The sequence below is a fragment of the Moschus berezovskii genome, chromosome 10 (assembly GCF_049115385.1).
Source record: "Moschus berezovskii isolate FMDL1 chromosome 10, NW_MosBer_1.0, whole genome shotgun sequence".
NCBI lineage: Eukaryota > Metazoa > Chordata > Mammalia > Artiodactyla > Moschidae > Moschus > Moschus berezovskii.
Genome location: NC_142469.1, coordinates 99,692,475 through 99,711,987, shown reverse-complemented (window position 1 = coordinate 99,711,987; position 19,513 = coordinate 99,692,475). Strand labels below are relative to the sequence as shown.

Genomic DNA, 19,513 nt, shown 5'->3' with positions numbered 1-19,513 from the left:
GTCATGGTGTGTCGAAGCAGAAACATGGGTCTTTATTTCATTGATGTTTCCTTTTTATTTGGCCGAAGAACGAGGATGACTGGGGATAAAGATGGAGGAGAGACGTTCAAAACACCCAGCTAAGAGAATAGCATAAGGGGGGTGAAAAACTGCAAGCAAATCCTTGTCAAATCCTCCAATAAATCTAGCACCAAAAGAGTCCTCGGCACTCTCTTGCCTGTCAGTATGTGAGTTATTATTTTTTTTTCCCCAGCCAGGAAAGCAAACTGCACAGTTTGTCTTGAGCTGGTCTTTCGTGATTACACTCAGCATTTATTCTCTCTTCCCACTTAAGGTCCCTCAGAAAAGCTCACAGACACGAAACCAACAGCCCAAAGCCTGCTCTTTGTCTGGGCCTCCCAGTTCTGCTCCGGGCAGAGGCCCTAACACGCGTTGTTGTGTGGAAACATGACTTGTTTATCGACGTGGGAACGGAAGTGGTGACAGTTTCAAGAGCTGGGCCGCGCGTCTGGCACCTGGTATGCAGGTTGCTCTAGAAGGAAGGCAGATGTGAGTCGTTTTACTTGTCCTCTGATTCACCAGGTGAAAGGTCACGATGCTGCAAAGACCTTGGTCCCTCAGCTGCAGAATCTGTAGAGGGAGACAGAGAGCAGAGGCGGAGAGGGGAAATATTGTTTCCACCTCACAAGCTCCCTGCTCTTGGGCAGGGGGCGAATTTGGTGTTTCCAACTCGAACCTGTGAAAGCAGGAAGGGAGTGCTGGTGGCTGGTAGACAGACTGGCCCATCACTTGCTCGGAGGCAGGATGATCAGATTTACATCATAGGCAGGCAGGGTTACTAGGCAACTGATTAAATAAACGTGCTGGTCCTACAAGCAAGCTCACAATTAATTAACTTAACCATTTTCATTTCAGCTGTTTTCTTCCCTTCTCCACCTCAACTTGCTTTGAGATACTGAAATGTGAGAGGCATGGGGGAGGCCTAGGATTCATGTTACCTTCCACAGGAAATTTGAATTCCTCTTAGTGTTTCCCACGCATGGACTGGGAGAACCTGATCAGCAGGTAATTAGCCTTTTAAGCAAATAAGAAATCACACATGAAAAGGTCTAGAAGAATGCTGGGCAAGTATTTATTCACAATCTGTCATTCTCCCTAATCATGCTAGTCACTGGGATGAACAAGATGCAAAATTTACACTGCAGGAAATCATGTCAATAGACAGATTGTTTTCATGTAATCTGACAGGGAAGAATGAATCTGACTTCATATTGAATCTTCCTTTTACTTTAACCTTTGTATGCTATTGCTTTTGCTGCAAGAATGTTGCCCATAGCCTGAAACATGCAGGATAGCCCATTCACAAGGCTCTGATCTTTAAAGGTGTAACATTTTCTCATTCATGAGAGTGGATGCACGCCCAGTCCTGTCTGACTCTTAGAGACCTCATGGACTGTAACCTGCCAGGCTTCTCTGTCTGTGGGATTTTTCAGGCAAGAATACTGAAGTGGGTTGCCATTTCCTCCTCCAGGGGATCTTTCCAAACCTGGGATTGAACCTGGGTCTCCTGCATCTCCTGCATTGCAGGCAGGTTCTTTACCTGTTGAGTCTCTGGGGAAGCCTGTTCCCATTCATACAGAGATAAAAAGTTGCAGAACAGAGAATAACATCCATCTTGTTTAAGATTTACAGGAACATCATGACCAGACCTATGTGGACAGCTACAAGAACAAATATTCCGACCCCAAGAAGTTTGCACCAACCGACGGCAACCTCTCCCCTTTCAGTAAAGAAGAAGCTTGGATCTAACTTGGGTATCATGGCTCTTTGGGACACTAGTCCATCATCTTCTCAGTCTGCTGGCTTTCTGAATAAAGTCACTATTCCTTGCCTCATTTTGATTTACTGGCCTAGTGTATGGCCTTGGCATCAATAACAGTGATTTGGCTTTGCCAAGGGAGAATCACACTGTGCTACAGGTACATTCTCCTATCTGTAACGGGGATGCTTTACCCAGCTTAGATAGCCATCGAAGCATTCTTGGAGGACAGGAGGCTGTAGACTTGTGTTGAAAGATGAGAGGAGTCTGGAATACAGCCAGTGCCAGGTGGGAATCCTAGGGAGAGGGCCCCTGAGAGAGCGAAGTCCCCGGTTAAATTGATAATATCAGGAAAGATTTGTTTTGATAAAAGTAGAAAATGAAAGGTCTAGAGGGTGGGTCTGGAGCAGTTGGCAGGGCCATTTGTAAATGCCTGCCCCTGTTTATCTTAAATGTTTATACTTGAAAGTGTGGGCACTAGAAACCACAGAAGGATTTTTCCAAGGGAAGTGGCGTGAGCAGGCTTGAATAACAGATGGTTTACTCTTAGTCACATAGAATTAGGATTTAAGAGGACTCTAGAAGGAAGTGCTGAGCTGACTTTTGTAATAGTTCAGAAATGAGATGAGGGAATGAAGCAGGGCTGGGGAGGAGGTATGGGGCAGAAGATACCAGTAGAAGAGATCTTTGGCACTTGGAGCTTGACTGATGTTGGGGAGGGAGAGGAAGATGGTTTCAGGCGAGAGACAGACTCTGGATCTGAGAGACTGTGTGGGTGGTGGCAGCTTTAACAGAAAGCAGAAGCACAGAAGGAGGAGGGTGGAAATACACGAATCTCTCTGGTACTTGTTGATTCCCAGGATCCTCTGTCCGTCAGGCTACTGCTTAAATAAAGCAATTACTTAATATTCCTTGGGAGATAGGAACTAGGGGATTCCTTGTTGAACCTACAGTTCAAAAAAATCTCTTGTATAGCATTTCACTTCCACAGTGATATTTAAAGCAGATAGAGAATGTATAGAGGGAAGGCTAGGGTTTGGGGGTAAGGTGGGGTTGGGTAGACAAAGCTGCAGCCAGGTTCTTCTCCACTGAAATGTATTTTAGTAACAGCCAAAGAAAATGCAGACCTAATAGCCCAGATGAAGTTATTATTAATCATAACCCCTTGATTCACTCTAATGTCTCCTTCTAATTACGGAATGGAGTTGTCATATTCAAATGTGAAACAGGCTGGAATTACCCATGGCAAAGAGATGAGCCCCCGGCATAGGAATCATCCTGGAAGATCTGAGGTCCCTTGTGCACTTGATCAAACGCAGCCGTCAGCCTCTCAGATGAGGGCAAGATCACCTCTGATGGCAAGAGGGGCTCCTGACACATAGACTCCAGTGAGGAGCTCCTGGCTTCCAGGCACACATCCTGAATGTAGATGAGCTATTATTTCTCCAGATCGTGGGGACCAAGATTCTGTTTCTTTCGGTAACAATCAGAAGATGTGTGGTCTTGTTTTCCCATTTGCTTTAAATTGGCCGTGACTCTGTGTGTCCACTGTTCCCAGGATTTTTCAGTGAAATGTGAATGAGCATTTTGGACACGAGGGTGTTGATTCAGCAAAGCTCAGGAAACGCACTGTGTAGCAAATCGGTGGGTTGCAGGGAAGATGCTCTAGCGTTGAGAAGTATAACCTGGGGCACGCACTGCTCTCAGCCAGTATTTTATACTCATTCCCTAATCAAAAAATATTTTTTTAAATCTACATTTTTACATAAGATCTCTATTTATTTAAATTCATATGCTACTTGATAAGCCGTAGTGATTTTATCTGAGGAGGTGGAAGTGAATGGTCCAGTGCTGGTAAGCTGAAAACTCCAGCTTGAATTTCTGTCATTTGCTGAGCTTGCTATTTCTGACCTCACTTCTTGGACACCATGTTTTTTCCAGAAGAATTTCTTTTCTCCTTTTCTCCTCGGACATGGATGCTAGCTGAAATTGCTCCAAGGGAACTGTTATTTCCAACATTTACTATCCACTTAAAATGGAGGCAGTTTTGTTCAGTCCTATAATGTTCCAGTGGAGAAGGAAATAGCAACCCACTCCAGTATTCTTGCCTGGGGAATCCCGTGGACAGAAGAGCCTGGTGGGCTGCTGTCCCTGAGGTCTCACAGAGTCGGACACGACTGAAGTGACTTAGCATGCATGCAAGCATTGGAGAAGGAAATGGCAACCCACTCCGGTATTCTTGCCTGGAGAATCCCAGGGACAGAGGAGCCTGGTGGCCTGCTGTCTATGGGGATGCACAGAGTCGGACACCACTGAAGCGACTTAGCAGCAGCAGCAACTAATGCTCCAGCCCTCTCCACCTTTACCATTTGGGGTTCATACTCCTTTTGTTAGTGCAGTTGACTCAGCCGTGGACTAGGCAAGAACTTTTGTCACCCATTCTGGGAGAGATCTGGATAAATGGATGCGTCTTGGTTTTGCAGTTTCCACAGGCCAAAAGTTACCAGGGAAGCCAAATATCACCGGGAATGTAGAAAGCTGAGAAAAGAATATTCTTACTTGTTATTAAACTTTATATTAAACATATCATAGATTGTCTATTCTAATGCAATTTGATTTTTTTCTTCCATACAGTTGTTGTATGCTGTTATAGTCACTGATTTTAGTGATTGTACAGTATTCTATTAAATAGCTCCACCGTGGCTTGTCTTACTGATGCACATCTAGATTGTTTCACGTGATTAAAACGATACTGATTGTCTTAAGGTCTGTCTTGAAATCTCCGCTCTTCAATCTTAATATGAATACACTGGCTTTTGGTTAATATTTTCCTTTTCCTTTCAACCTTTCAATGTCTTTATGTTTCAGCTGAAAATTCTATAAAGAGACTGTAGCTGGAGTTTATTTTCTTATTTTTATTTTTCAGGATAATCTGATCTGATGATCTAAATCTTTAACTGGAAAATTTATTCCATTTACAGTCATTGAGAATTTGGGGGGGGGTTATTTCTACCACCTTATTTTGTTCTTTCTCCTCCTGCTTTCCTATCTTATTTTGATGTGTTCTTTTTTTTTTTTTTTCTAGTGATTGAAAGTGAAAGTGTTAGTCGCTCAGTTGTGTCTGAGTCTTTGTGACCCTATGGACTGTAGCCTGCCAGGCTCCTCTGTCCAAGGGATTCTCCAGGCAAGAATGCTGGAATGGCTTGCCATGCCTTTCTCCAGAGGATCTTCCCAACCCAGGGATAGAACCCAGATCTCCCATATTGTAGGTGGATTCTTTACCGTCTGCTGCTGCTGCTGCTGCTGCTAAGTCACTTCAGTCGTGTCCGACTCTGTGCGACCCCATAGACGGAAGCCCACCAGGCTCCCCCATCCCTGGGATTCTCCAAGCAAGAAAACTGGAGTGGGTTGCCATTTCCTTCTCCAATATGTGAAAGTGAAAAGTGAAAGTGAAGTCGCTCAGTCGTGTCCGACCCTTAGCGACGCCACGGACTACAGCCAACCAGGCTCCTCCATCCATGGGATTTTCTAGGCAATAGTACTGGAGTGGCTTGCCATTGCCTTCTCTGCAGAGCTAGAGAATGGCAAACCACAGGCCTTGAAAGATGCAAATCACCCCCAGGAGCCTAAAGGGCGCCTTTTGTTCTGTGGGGACTTGTGTGTTCAGTTGCTCAGTCGTATCCGACTCTTTGTGACCCCATGGACTGTAGCCCCCTGGGATTCTCTGTCCATGGGATTCTCCAGGTTAAGAACACTGGCGTGGGTTGTCATTTCCTTCTCCGATGTGTGAAAGTGAAAAGTGAAAGTGAAGTCGCTCAGTCGTGCCCGACCCTTAGCGACCCCACGGACTGCAGCCTACCAGGTTCCTCCATCCATGGGATTTTCCAGGCAAGAGTACTGGAGTGGCTTGCCATTGCCTTCTCCGTTTAAGCCACCTCTAAAAAAGTGACATGCATGATCGAAAGTCTAAAATAAATTAACATCTCTATCTTCCTCCTGAGTGACATATGGACCTTAAACATTTTATCTTGGGTAAATCTTTTTCATCTTACAGGTTATTTTAGTGGTTTATTTCTACTTTGTTATTATACCACTCAAAAACAGGTAGCTATTGTTATCCTTTTAAATGGTCAGTATTTGTTGAAATTTGAATTGTGAAGCTTCCTTGTTCACAATTCCTTTTTCCCCTCATGAGACAAATTTTCTTTTTATTGAAACATGTCCACTAGAGGGTCCTTCACTGAAGATGTATTCAGTTCAGTTCAGTTCAGTTCAGTCGCTCAGTCATGTCCGACTCTTTGCGACCCCATGAATCATAGCACGCCAGGCCTCCCTGTCCATCACCAACTCCTGGAGTTCACTCAAACTCATGTTCACAGAGTCAGTGATGCCATCCAGCCATCTCATTCTCCGTCGTCCCCTTCTCCTCCCGCCCCCAACCTTTCCCAGCATCAGAGTCTTTTCCAGTGAGTCAACTCGTCGCATGAGGTGGCCAAAGTATTAGGGGTAAGTTAATTTTTTTCTAAATATTCTTTTATTCCAATTTTGATTTTTTATGTTGTTTGATCTCTAGGCCAGGAAGATTCCCTGGAGGAGGGTATGGAAACCCAGTCCAGTATTCTTGCCTAGAGAATCCCTTAGACAGAGGAGACTGGTGGGCTACAGTCCATGGGGTCTCAGAGTTGGACATGACTAAAGCGCCTTAGCATGCACACTTGTACCAATGGTACATTTCTTTGTGTTGCTTAATCATGTTCCATAGCATTAATATGGCAGTCTGTTTAACCATTTAAACACTGAAGAGCATTTGTGTAGCTTCTAGTTCTGTGTTATGACGAATTGTTCTGAATGTTCACATATGATCTCATGTGAACGTATATTTCTCTGGAACAAATGCCCCAAAGTACAACTGTTGGGTCATATTCACCCTCAAATTTTTTTTGAAATATAGTATAGTTGTTTGTAAAATTTAAATTCTTTGCTGTCTTATATCTTTGTTGTCACTTTTAATTACTTTTATACTTTAAGTTGATTCCCCCTCCCCCCCACCCCCCCCCCGGCTGCTTTTAAGATCTTATTTTTGCTTTGGTGGTCTCCAGACACAATTCTGCTGTTTGGACTCTTTTAATTCTGTGAATCACAGGATTCATATATTTCATCCTTTTTGGAAAATCCTGTCATTAACTCTTTCAAGTTTGCTCTTCCCCTTTTTTTTCACTTCTCTTCTAATTGACAAAGTTTGACCTTCCTCAATTTCCCAGGTCTTTTAATCCCTCTTCATCTCTTTATTCTGGTTTATTTCTTTGGTTATATTTTCCTAGTTTGCCAGTTTTCTCTTTCTCTGTATCCAAACTAGTGTTTAATTATATTTAAAATTTATTTTTTATAACTGATGATTCCATAGTTTTTGTTGCTTTTTCATATTTTTAATTTTGTAAATTCTTTTAAAATAATGTAGATATCCTTCTTTTAATTTTTTAAAAATAAATTGTTTACCTGAATTTCTTAGGCATCTAATTCTTCTGCTTGTTCTTTTTGCTTACGGGGGATTACTTTTTCATTTCTTTGTAATTTAGCATCAGAGCTCATGCTTTGGGGGGCTTACACATGTGAATCGTTTGCTGCCTGGGTTGAAGGTGTAAATTTCCAGAGAGATTTTCTGTTTTTTTTTAAAGCTAGATACCCAGGGCATTACTAGTCTCAGACTGATGTTAGATTGATTCTTTTGCTTGAGAGCTCCCAAACCAATTAAGTAGCATAAATTCAAACTTGAAACCCATGTGAGGGCAGACCTTTTATTAATTCTAGAAAAAAAAAATTGGTCTAATCAGGCTAAGAGACTGAGTAAAACAGTGTAATGTATGCGGTGATGTGGTCTACATTTCCAGGATATTGGCATTAATACAAACTAGAATGTATTCAGATTTCTCCACTTACAGAATCCCTTTTTTGGGGAAAACTTGTGAACTGTCATCAGCTAAAGGTCATGCTCCTTTCCCAGAGTCAGCCTGCATCCAATGGGATATACAATCTGAGTCCTGTTATTCCAATAAACGCAACTCTGAATAGCCATTCAGCTTCTGAACTCTCTGTGGGGTTGGCTAAGGCCTTGCTGTGAGTATGTGGCAGTTCAGCGTCTCCTTCTGCCCAATCCTGACTCTGTCTTTTCTCCCAGGGGCATTGATCCCTAGTAAACCATCCTATATACTAAGCTCTGACTCAAAGTCTGATTTCCAGGGAGAGCAAGCCCTGACAATAGCCAGCCCTCTTTCAAGACCATGTATCCATTTCGCATCTTAGTTACACTGCCCGCATCATGCAGCCGCAATCCTCACCTTCTACCCTGGTTTGGCTTAGTTGCTCAGTCGTGTCCAACTCTCTGCAATCCCATCGACTATACCTGCCAGGCTCCTCTGTCCATGGGATTTCCCAGGCAAGAATACTGGAGTGGGTTGCCATTTCTTTCTCCAGGGGACCTTCCCTACCCAGGGATCAAACTTGCATCTCCTGCATTGCAGGGGGATTCTTCACCAACTGAGCCATCAGGGAAGCCCTTGGCTTACCCAATAAAACCTCTGTCACACCAAACTAGTAACCACTCATGTTTCACCTCTTATTTTCCTCTAGGAAATTTCCTTATTCTTTCATAAATTTTGCTTTGTATTAAAGGAATTTTTTTTTGTTGAATTCATTTTTGCTACATGGTTTGTAGCAACAAGTTTTTTAAAAAGTCACAGGTTTCAGATGGGACTGCTTAATTAATTGGTTTTGTGCCATTAATGATCATTATTGTTTTTTCTATGTTAATGGTGATTTGCTGATTCTCTCTGTCTCAAGGATGTTCAGGTCCTTGCCTCTATCTACTGTCTTTTTGTGGGTGATTTTTGGATGTATCAGCCCCTCAGACAGCAAAGCTCTTTCAGTCCAGAAGGTCCCTGGGGTTGGAGTATTTGCCCCCTAAACCCGGTTAACTACAAATAGTCAACCTTCCTTAACTTTTTCAAAGCAGAGGAGACAACCATCAGCATTTTTGTAAGGAACTGCTGTTGTTGCTGAGTCACTAAGTCGTGTCTGACTCTGGCAACCCAGTGGACTGTAGCCCGCCAGGCTCCTCTGTCCACGGGCTTTCCCAGGCAAGAATTCTAGAGTGCGTTGCCGTTTCCTTCTCCAAAGGATCTTCCCGATCCAGGGACTGAAACCAGGTCTAATGAACATGAGTCCACTACAGGTGGACTTTTTACTGCTGAGCCACCACAGAAGCCCTGTCTAAGAAATATTGGTACCCAAAGATGGAACACACGACTCCTTTTTTGACCACACTGCATGGCTTTCAGGATCTTAGTTCCTTGACCAAAGATCGAACCCGGGCCCCTGCAGTGAAAGAGTGGACTCCTAACCACTGGACTGCCAGAGAATTCCCAGAACACACACTTTCAAAATCAATTTTATTGCAGTATAATTGTCACATAATAAATGTACTTATTTTAAATGGACTTAATGTGCTTTGACAAACATACATGCATGTAACCATGGCTACATCAAGATACAGAATAATTTCATCACTCTTAAGATTTTTCCTGTGTTTTCCTAGTTGATGACCTCAAACCCCCTGGCCACAGGTAACCTAATTTCTGTCAGCACGGATTCCATTAACCTCTATCAGTTTTGTAAGTGAAATTATACAGAATATATGCTTTTAAGTCAGGTTTAGTGTTTTGTGATCTAACCATGTTGCTTGCATATTACTGGTTCATTCCACTTTACGACTGAGTGGTTTTTTATTTCATGGATGTACCACAATTTATTTACCTGTCCACCAGTTGATGGATGTTTTGGTTGTTCCCAGTTTGGGCCATTACGAAAAAGCTGATATCAACATATAAAGACACACAGTTTTAGATGTTCCTATAAACTCTCCTTTTCTCTATTCCAAAAGATTTGGGCTCCAAAGCTTTTAACCACTGAAATATCATAAGATATTTCTGAGACGAGATAAAGTGGGCACCTGACATCATTGGATACTCATTTTCTCTAAGAATAAATATCTAAGCCATACTGTAGAAAACAAAAACATAAGCTGTTGAGAAGGTCTGTATTATTTTAATTATCATTATTCAGTTCAGTTCAGTTCAGTCGCTCAGTCGTGTCCGACTCTCCACGACCCCATGAATCACAGTGTGCCAGGCCTCCCTGTCCATCACCAACTCCTGTCCATAGAGTCAGTGATGCCATCCAGCCATCTCATTCTCTGTCATCCCCTTCTCCTCCCGCCCTCAACATTTCCCAGCATCAGAGTCTCTTCCAGTGAGTCAACTCGTCTCATGAGGTGGCCAAAGTATTGGAGTTTCAGCTTTAGCATCAGTCCTTCCAATGAACACCCAGGATTTATCTCCTTTAGAATGGGAAGAGTCTTTTCCAGCACCACAGTTCAAAAGCATCAATTCTTCGGCGATCAGCTTTCTTCACAGTCCAACTCTCACATCCACACATGACCACGGGACCAACCAAGGTCCGTCTAGTCAAAGCTAGTCAAGTCAAGTCAATTATCATTATTACTTTTAGCTAATTCTGTCATGTTTCTACATATTGATTATGCATAATTTTACTTATAGAATGGATAGAGGTTAATGGAATCCATGCTGACAGAAAGTAGGTTACCTGTGGCCAGGGGATTTGAGGCCATCAACTAGGAAAGCACAGGAAAAACCTTATGAGTGATGAAATTATTCTATATCTTGATGTAGCCATGGTTACATGCATGTATGTTTGTCAAAGCACATTAAGTCCACTTAAAACGAGTGCATTTTATTATGTGGCAATTATACTTCAGTAAAATTGATTTTGAAAGTGTGTGTTCTGGGAATTCTCTGGCAGTCCAGTGGTTAGGACTCCACTCTTTCACTGCAGGGGCCCCTGATTGGTGCCACGTGTTTTTCAAACTGCTTTCTTCCCATTTCCCATCCTACTTCTCACTGATTTTGGTCCTTCCGATGAAAGTAAAATGGAATCTTTCTTATTTTTGCGTGTTCCCTCTTTTCTGCTGTATTCACGACTCTTTCCCAGTTGCACATAGAGATGGCTGGGTATTCGGCTTCCTTAATGGGAGATGGGTTAAGACAGGTCTCGCGGGAAAACAAAACATAGGATCGAAGAGGGAAGAAAGGGAGGAAGACAGTGGAACTGCCGGCCGAGAAAGACAAAACACACATCAGAGGACCTGAAGAACGTTCTCACCTACAGAGGACATGAGGCGTTGTTGCTGTCGTGCAGTGACTAAGTTGGGTCGGAATCTCTGTGACCCCACGGACTGCAGCACACCAGGCTTTCCTGTCCTTCACCATCTCCCGGAGCCAAATTATTGGAGCTTCAGCTTCAGCATCAGTCCTTCCAGTGAATATTCAGGGTTGATTCCCTTTAGGAAGGACTGGTTTGATCTCCTTGCAGCCCTAGGGACTCTCAAGAGTCTTCTTCAGCACCAGTTGAAAAGCATCACTTCTTCAATAGGCGTTGTGAAAAGATTATTCAAGGAATATACACAGGTAAAAAAGAAGCAAAAAAATAACTTCAATGTGTCATTTTATTTTGCTGTCAAAAAAGCCTGCCTGATAACCTATCAGACAAGCATAGGTACATTCATGAATTATAATTTAGCTGCGGGTTATGATCATTAAGTTGGAAGGAGAAAGTGAAAGAGGGTCTCCTGGTCTCATGTAACTTCCCTTTTAAATTCCCTTTTTGTGGCTTTGTCTCTCCTCTGTCAATCCCGTGGCTTCCTAAATCAGCATTTCTGGTCTCAGCTTTCCAGTTGCTGCTTAGCCTGTGTGAGACTGTTCCACTTTCTAAACCCTCTGCTCACTGTTCGCATTGAGTTAATAGGATGTGAGGCGTCTTAGTACATATTACACAGAAGACAGTTTCTACAGTTAAATGATCCAAGGACTGGCCGGGTTAAACAAAGTGAAAGAAAGCTAGTCCTTTACCAGCGGTTTTCTCTTTTGACGTGTTATGGGATACCCTTTGGGCAAAGGCTGCCTGAATGGTGATTTAATTATAGATAAAACCCTAATTCCTGTCCTGAAAGATTCTGTACCCACAGGCTTTGCTCAGGGAAGGACTCCCCTTCTTCTCCTGGAGCAGCCCCCGCTTCTAACAGCACTGCTCATGAACGCTGCTGGCCCAGGACAGTCCTCTGCAGGGTACACTTTTCTTCTTCAAGCCAGACTCTGCTCTTCAATTAGATTCCAAGGGGTAAAGCATCTTGTGGGTAAAGGTGTACAAAATTTTCTTCTTCCTTTTTTGCCCATTGTAGCATACAGGATACAGTTGAGTCCAGAGCAGAATCACAGAAGGTTCAAATTTGAAAGTAAGAGTGGCAACTGTTTTAGTTTATACAACATTATTATTTATTATCTACATTTGTGTTTACTATATCTTTGCTGGGGTTTTTTGGTATATCTTCTAGTTTTCTTTGTTAATTTATTTTTAATTGGAGGGTGATAGCTTTACAATGTTGTACCAGTTTCTACTGTGCAACAGCATGGATCAGCTATCAGTATACATACATCCACGCCCTCTGAAGCTTCCCTCCCATCCACCCACATCCCACCGCCTCTGGGCCATCACAGAGTGGAAGACTGAGCTCCCTATACTATGCAGTGGTTTCCCATGCTCTATTTTACACATGGAAATGCATATGTGTATATATGTCATTGCTACCCTCAGTTTGTCCCACCTTAACATACCTTATACCTCCAGAAAAATACTGATAAGTCAATGATTCTTTAAGACAGAGACAAACATGACTCCTAAAAACACAACTCTCTGAGGAATGCTGGGAAAGATAGTGAAAGAGATTTAAGAAGCAATTGGGAAATGGAAATGAAGTACACAAAGGAAGGCCATCTGGCTATCCCAAGACTTCCTCAGCTGACCAGCCATTGTGAGTGTGGGCTTTCCAGGGAACCTCAGAGCATCTTCTCCTGAACACATGTACCACCTCATGCCCAGTTGCCCCCTGGCTGAGCCTGTTCTCCATTCTTGCCAGTATCCTTGAGCTCTCCAGACCTGACCCCTATGGTTTCTACCCTGGGATTACTGCACCCAACTCTGGGATAACTGGACCATGGAGCTATTTTTAATTTATCAAAACAAGTGGTTCTCTGCAGCAAGGCTCTGATGATTAATCACAAAATCGCCATTTTGGGTGGAAAGGAATCATTGTAAATCAGATGTACTCATAGAAGTTAGTCTGTGATGATTTAAAGCTCCATTGGCAGTTCTGCATATTGTCAGTGAATGGAAATGATGGAGCAAATTAATCCGAAAACCATAAATGTTGTGTGGTTGGTAGACAGAGTGTTGTGAGAATGTGCACACTCTTGAGAAAAGTAAGAAATGTGGCCCTCGGTGGTTAAGGAAATTTGGGGAAATCTTTCCTGGACTGTCAGTGCAAATTCTTTCTCAACCGAATTACTCACTTTCTGTCTTATTTTTTCCCCTTTCATAAGGATTATTCTGCTATCTATTTTCCCCCATCTTTCCTTCTTTACTATACATTATGTGCCCAGCAACTGATTTGCAGCATTGTTCTGTGGTCTTTAAAATGATGAAATGAAGAGAATGGTTCTTCAGTGACAAAAGTGACCCAGGTTGTGCAGACATAACGTGGGAAACAGTGGATCTTGTATAACACAGCTCACCGCCTTTGGATCTTCTGCGACTGTGGTCCCCAATACCCAACTTGAGCCTCCTTAGTTGATGGTGCCAAGGACAGAGACCTTTCTCCTTTGATTTCTTGCCAGTCCTTTGCAGTTTTGGGTGTCATTCTGAACACATGGTAAAATTGTCAAGGATTTCTTAAACTGATTTGAAGTTGTCAGGAGTTCAGAACCTCACTTGCAGTTAACTTAATCTCTCGTGGGTTTTGTTGACATCATGCGACGAGTTGACTCACTGGAAAAGACTGATGCTGGGAGCGATTGGGGGTAGGAGGAGACGGGGACGACAGAGAATGAGATGGCTGGATGGCATCGCCGACTCGATGGACGTGAGTTTGAGTGAACTCCGGGAGTTGGTGATGGACAGGGAGGCCTGGCGTGCTGTGGTTCATGGGGTCGCTAAGAGTCGGACATGACTGAGTGACTGAACTGAACTGAACTTTGTTGTTCAGTCGCTCAGTCGTGTCCAGTTTTGTGACCCCACTGCCATCCAACAAACTCATCCTCTGTCGCCCCTTAATCTGGGCAATTAATGAGGATATGGCTTGATTCATACGCACCAACTAGTGAAAGACTTGACGTTTTTTCTGGTGGGTTGAAAATGCAACAGCAGACAAATGCCTTTGTTCTGGTATAAATTTGGAGCCAGGGTAATAGGATGGCCATCTTATTCCTCGACTGCTCAAAAGCTTACAAATTCCTTGAGAGCTGCCAGGTAAGAGAGTCTGAAGGAATGGCTAGGCTAAGAAAGTTTGATCAGTTAGCTCTGCAGGCCGATTTGCAGGACTAATGCTGTGGAGAGCTAACTGTGTTGTCAGTGTATTTGTAGGGTTGAGGAAATTGCACTGGAGGTTCAGCTTACAGTGCTAACTGTAGCATGCAGCTTGACATGATCAGACATTTCATTTATTTTCCATGTCACACAAATAGCACAATATGTTAATGAAAACTGAAATGAAAGAAAGTCTTGGCTTGTGATTTACTACTGCTGTAAATGGCCATTTTCATCTTTCTGTGTTCTCTTACCAAATGAATACATTTTATGTGCTTATAACTGTAATGTAGACACAGTTCCATGTTCTGTTTTACATTTAACATTTTATCACGACCATTTTTCTGTGCCGTTACTGCAGCTCGGAGTTTTGTAGCCTGGAGCATACGTGGCACCCAGCATTGTTGCTTCCCTGGAGGAGGTTTGGCGATAACTGGGTGAGGTCTGTTCTGGGACTAGGTAGGGCCTTCCCACTGCCTGCTCTGGCTGGATGCTTGGTGGGAGTTCATTTTATTATAAGGCTGAGGGTTGGGGGAAGAGAATCCTTGGAATTGTGTGTATGCATGTGTGCTCAGCTCAGCTGTGTCTGACTCTGCGACCCCATGGACTGTAGCCCACCAGGTTCCTCCGTCCATGAGATTTCCCAGGCAAGAATACTGGAGTGGGTTGCCATTTCCTTCGCCAGGGGATCTTCCCGGCCCAGGGATGGAACCTGCTTTTCTTGCTTCTCCTGCATTAGCAGGTGGATTCTTTACCATTGCACCTCCTGGGAAGTTCCTGAGATTGTGTGCAAGAATCCACTTTTCCATTTCCTTTCCAGAATAGGAATTAAGGTACAGGGGTTTGGTGAGGAAGTGTAGAAAAGGGATTGCAATTTGAAATTATCTGTTAATCACCTGACATGGATCTCAAGAGACTAATAGCCCCATCCCAGGGTCAAGAAGAATGTTTTCTCCTCTGGAGAAGCTGGGCAGTTGGTCACAGCAGCACATTTAGATTCAGCCTAACTCTGGTCAGTAGAAAAGCCAAGAAGACCTGGTGGGTGCTCAGGACTGATAGAACTGATAAAGCCCAGGAATCACTCATGTTTTGCGCTTATTTATCCTGATTCCAGTTTATGTTGCACAGGCCATTTGATTTATTTATTCTGGATTCTTGCTCTGCCTTATTCCATAAGAGATTTGAGATGTCTTGCCCAAACACCACGGAGTCAGTAAATCTGGCTTCTATGTTAACATCTGTATCCTTTTTATCTAGACTTGCATGGTGTGGAGGGCAGAGGAAGAAAACAAAGAGTGGGAGAAAGACAAACAAAGCTTAAGGAGGGTTGTAAAATACACAAAAGTAAACAGGTGAGCCTGGCCATTATTTCTTAGACAGGACACACCAGGAATAAAAAATACACGGCCTACTATTCCTCGGAGGAAATGATGCATGAAATAAATGTTATTAGAGGCCCAGGGGGATGCTTTTCCTTATTTGTTAATGTACCTCATGTTGAAAACATGCCAGGGGCTGTCAGCACCGGGCTGCAGAATTATAAGAAGCCTTTCCTCCTGAATCTTCTGGGGAGTGGAAGGCAGGCACCCTCCTTCTTCTTCCAGAGTCTGCACCACAGTGAAAGTCTGTTTCCTGGACTCTCTTTCTGTCTCTTTTTATCCTTCTCCTTCCTGGCCAACATTTGACAATAGAATGACTTTCCAGGAGGAGTACGACAAGCTTGAACCCTTCCATTTTATTCCTGGAGCATCTTTCTTGCCCTGAATGAGGAAGCATTACTGTCTTGCTCTCTTAGTTGGGGTTCCTTTGCAGGAGAATACGATTTCAGCCCCTGCCATCAAAGTGGTGAGGAATGAACTCGAGGATCCCCCATCGCTCCTAAGGGCTGGAGCATCAGTACAGGGTGTGTCTGTCAGTGATGGGAAATAATCCCACCCAGATACGTTGAAAAGACTCGGAGCGTGTCTCCTCCTCTTAGTCTAGAGAGAGAGAGAGAGGGGGGGGGAAGCGGGGAGAAACGCCGAACACCTGGAGTTGGTTCGCAGAGCTGACAGGTTGCAGCTCGCCCGTCTTCTCCCTCTGTCTGATAACACTTTATATTTAAGACTCTCTAATTGGGCTTGCACGCCTCTCTCCTTTTCATCTCTCATGGTTTGTGCCCAAATATGGCTTTATTTCAGCCTGTATTCTCCACTTCACTTTAGATGCTCAGTCCTGTGAGGGGTGGAGGGGTGCAGGGGCAGAAACGGCAGATTGCCAAGTCTAGGGCAGGGCTTGTGTCTAGGGGAGTCAGGGAGTGTCTCCCTGGTTGTGTGTGTGTGTGTGAGAGAGAGAGAGAGAGAGAGAGAGAGAGATGAGAGCCTTCCCTAAGCACTTCGCAGCTTGCTTCTTCAAGTGGCAGGTGTGATTCCTTCATGTATTTGTATACACTGAGTGTCCAGCCCAGGGTCACGATATTGACCTTGACATTCACTCATTCACCCACTCATCAATTCAACAACTATCTAGTGACAACATCTGTTATGTGTGCAATGTGCTTGATTATTAGTTTTTGGGTTTTTTCCCCCTTAGATTTGCTCTGTGTCTACCCAGGACTTGATACTCTCATAGTGGATAATTGTTAAGTGATCATTTGTTGCCCTTGGATCATCCAGTTCCTTCCTTCACAGCCCAGTTAACTAATACTCATGTAATTGGTTACTAGTGTAACTAATACCTGCATCTGGATTTGAAAGGAGTTTACTGGCTTAAGTATTTTTTTCTGACATTCCTTTAACTACAACTTCTTTATTCACCTTTTTTTCCCCTTAACAGTGTCTTCCATTTTAAGTGTGAATCCTACCAATTTATATTTTGTGCATTCTTCAATGTATTTTTTTATTATGCATAAATGGTTACTCAAATCTAGCTTACCACCTGATATTGTAAATAAAGTTTTATTGGAACACAATCATTCCCATTTGGTTTTTGGCTGGTTTTTACAACAGCAGAGTTGAGTAGTGGAGGCAGAGGCCAGTATGACCTGAAAATATTTACTGTTTGGACTTTTATAAACGTAGTTTTCCAACTCCTGAACTATAACACAATCTCCTATTGATGAATATTTAGGTTGTTTCCAGTATGGGATCTTCATAAACAATGTTTTCTTGAACCTTTGCAACCTGCTCACTTTTTGATGTCTACGTTATATGCTTAGGAGTGGATTCCAAGGGTTGAAAAGTAGGAAAAATTTTCACTCTGCCTTTTCTCCCCCCCCTAAATTGTATCTCAGTCCTCTGTTAATTCTTTTCAAGTGTTATGCGTCTTATATTCTGTGCAAAATGCTTCTCTTTTTAAGTAGTAATATCATGAGGCATAAGTCCTACAATTTAGCTTTCTCATCCTGTGAACTTGAATACCTTGTCCTGAAGACTTCAGTAGAGAAGTCTGAAGCTAATTTTTATTCTTTTTTTTTAGTTTAAAAAATTTTAATTAGGATATAATTTATTTATCATGTTGTATTAGTTTCAGGCTAACAAAGCAAAGGGAATTTTCTATGCAAATATTAATACATATATCCACTCATTTTTAACCTTTATGGATGCTTGATTATTTTATGTACTTATGTATTCGGTTGGCCAAAAAGTTTATTTGGGCTTTTCAATGAACATTTTGACCAACCCAATATTTATTTGTTTATTTAGTTTGGGTACACTAAGGAAAATTCTTCTCTCTGTTTCTTTTATTTGAAGTGTAGGAACTGAAGCATTTTGATCTATATTGAACGTTACTGGATGAGGGGTCCCTGTTCAACATGAGCAACACTATAAAGCATGGGATTATAACATTTTCCTCCATTTTTTTATTGCTTCTGCCAGAAACCTGAAGGTATCAGCCATCCTGGGTCCTGGTATTAGGATGAACAGTATTTCTCCAAATTCTTGACCCTCAGAATGTCAGGATGTGACCTTATTAAGAAATAAGCTGATTTCAGGTATAATAAGTTAAGATGAGCTCATACTGGATTAGTGACGGTGAAAGTCACTCAGTGGTGTCCAACTCTTTGAGACCCCATGGACTGTAGCCCATCAGGCTCCTCTGTCCATGGAATTCTCCAGGCAAGAAAACCAGAGTGGATTTCCATTCCCTTCTTCAGGGGGTCTTCCTGACCCGGGGATCGAACCCATGTCTCCTGCATTGCAGGCAGATTCTTTGCCATCTGAGTCAGCAGGGAAGCCCATACTGGAGTAGAGTAGACCCTTAATCCAATATGACTGGTGTCTTTGTAAGAAGAGAAGAGACACAGAGACAAAAACATACAAAGGTGAAACCACGTGAAGACAGAGGAAGACCAGAGCGATGCCTCTACAAGCCAAGGAACTCCAAGGATGACTGGCAAACACCAGAAGCTAAGAGAAAGGCATGGGGCAGAGCCTTCCCAGGCACTTTTGAAATGGACCCATTCTGATGACACCTTCATCTGGGACTTGGAGTCTCTAGAACTCTGAGACAATATGTTTCCATGTTCCAGAAAAACATCTACTTTTGCTTTATTGTCTATGCCATAGCCTTTGACTGTGTGGATCATAACAAACTGTGGAAAATTCTGAAAGAGATGGGAATACAGACCACCTGACCTGCCTCCTGAGAAATCTGTATGCAGGTCAGGAAGCAACAGTTAGAACTGGACATGGAACAACAATGTTGGACATGGAACAACAATGATTCCAAATAGGAAAAGGAGTACGTCAAGGCTGTATATGCAGAGTACATCATGTGAAATGCCGGGCTGGATGAAGCACAAGATAGAACTAAGATTGCTGGGAGAAATATCACTAATCTCAGATATACAGATGACACCACCCTTATGGCAGAAAGCGAAGAACTAAAGAGCCTCTTGGTAAAAGTGAAAGAGGAGAGTGAAAAAGTTGGCTTAAAACTCAACATTCAGAAAACTAAGATTATGGCATCTACTCCTATCACTTCATGGCAAATATATGGGGAAACAATGGAAACAGTGAGAGACTTTATTTTGGGGGGCTCCAAAATCATTGCAGATCATGACTGCAGCCATGAAATTAAAAGACGCTTATTCCTTGGAAGAAAAGCTATGACCAACCTAAGCAGCCTATTACAAAGCAGAGACATTACTTTACCAACAAATGTCCATCTAGTCAAACTATGGTTTTTCTAGTAGTCATGTATGAATGTGAGAGTTGGACTATA

At 42.8% G+C, this 19,513-nt stretch overlaps 1 long non-coding RNA gene across 1 annotated transcript; it reads left to right on the top strand.

Moving 5' to 3' along the window:
- The first annotated feature begins 346 nt into the window (after positions 1 to 346).
- Positions 347 to 1,890, top strand: LOC129560948 (uncharacterized). Its single transcript, XR_008686889.2, has 3 exons — positions 347 to 549; positions 916 to 1,065; positions 1,685 to 1,890. It is a non-coding gene; the product is annotated as an uncharacterized LOC129560948 (long non-coding RNA).
- The last annotated feature ends 17,623 nt before the right edge of the window (positions 1,891 to 19,513 follow it).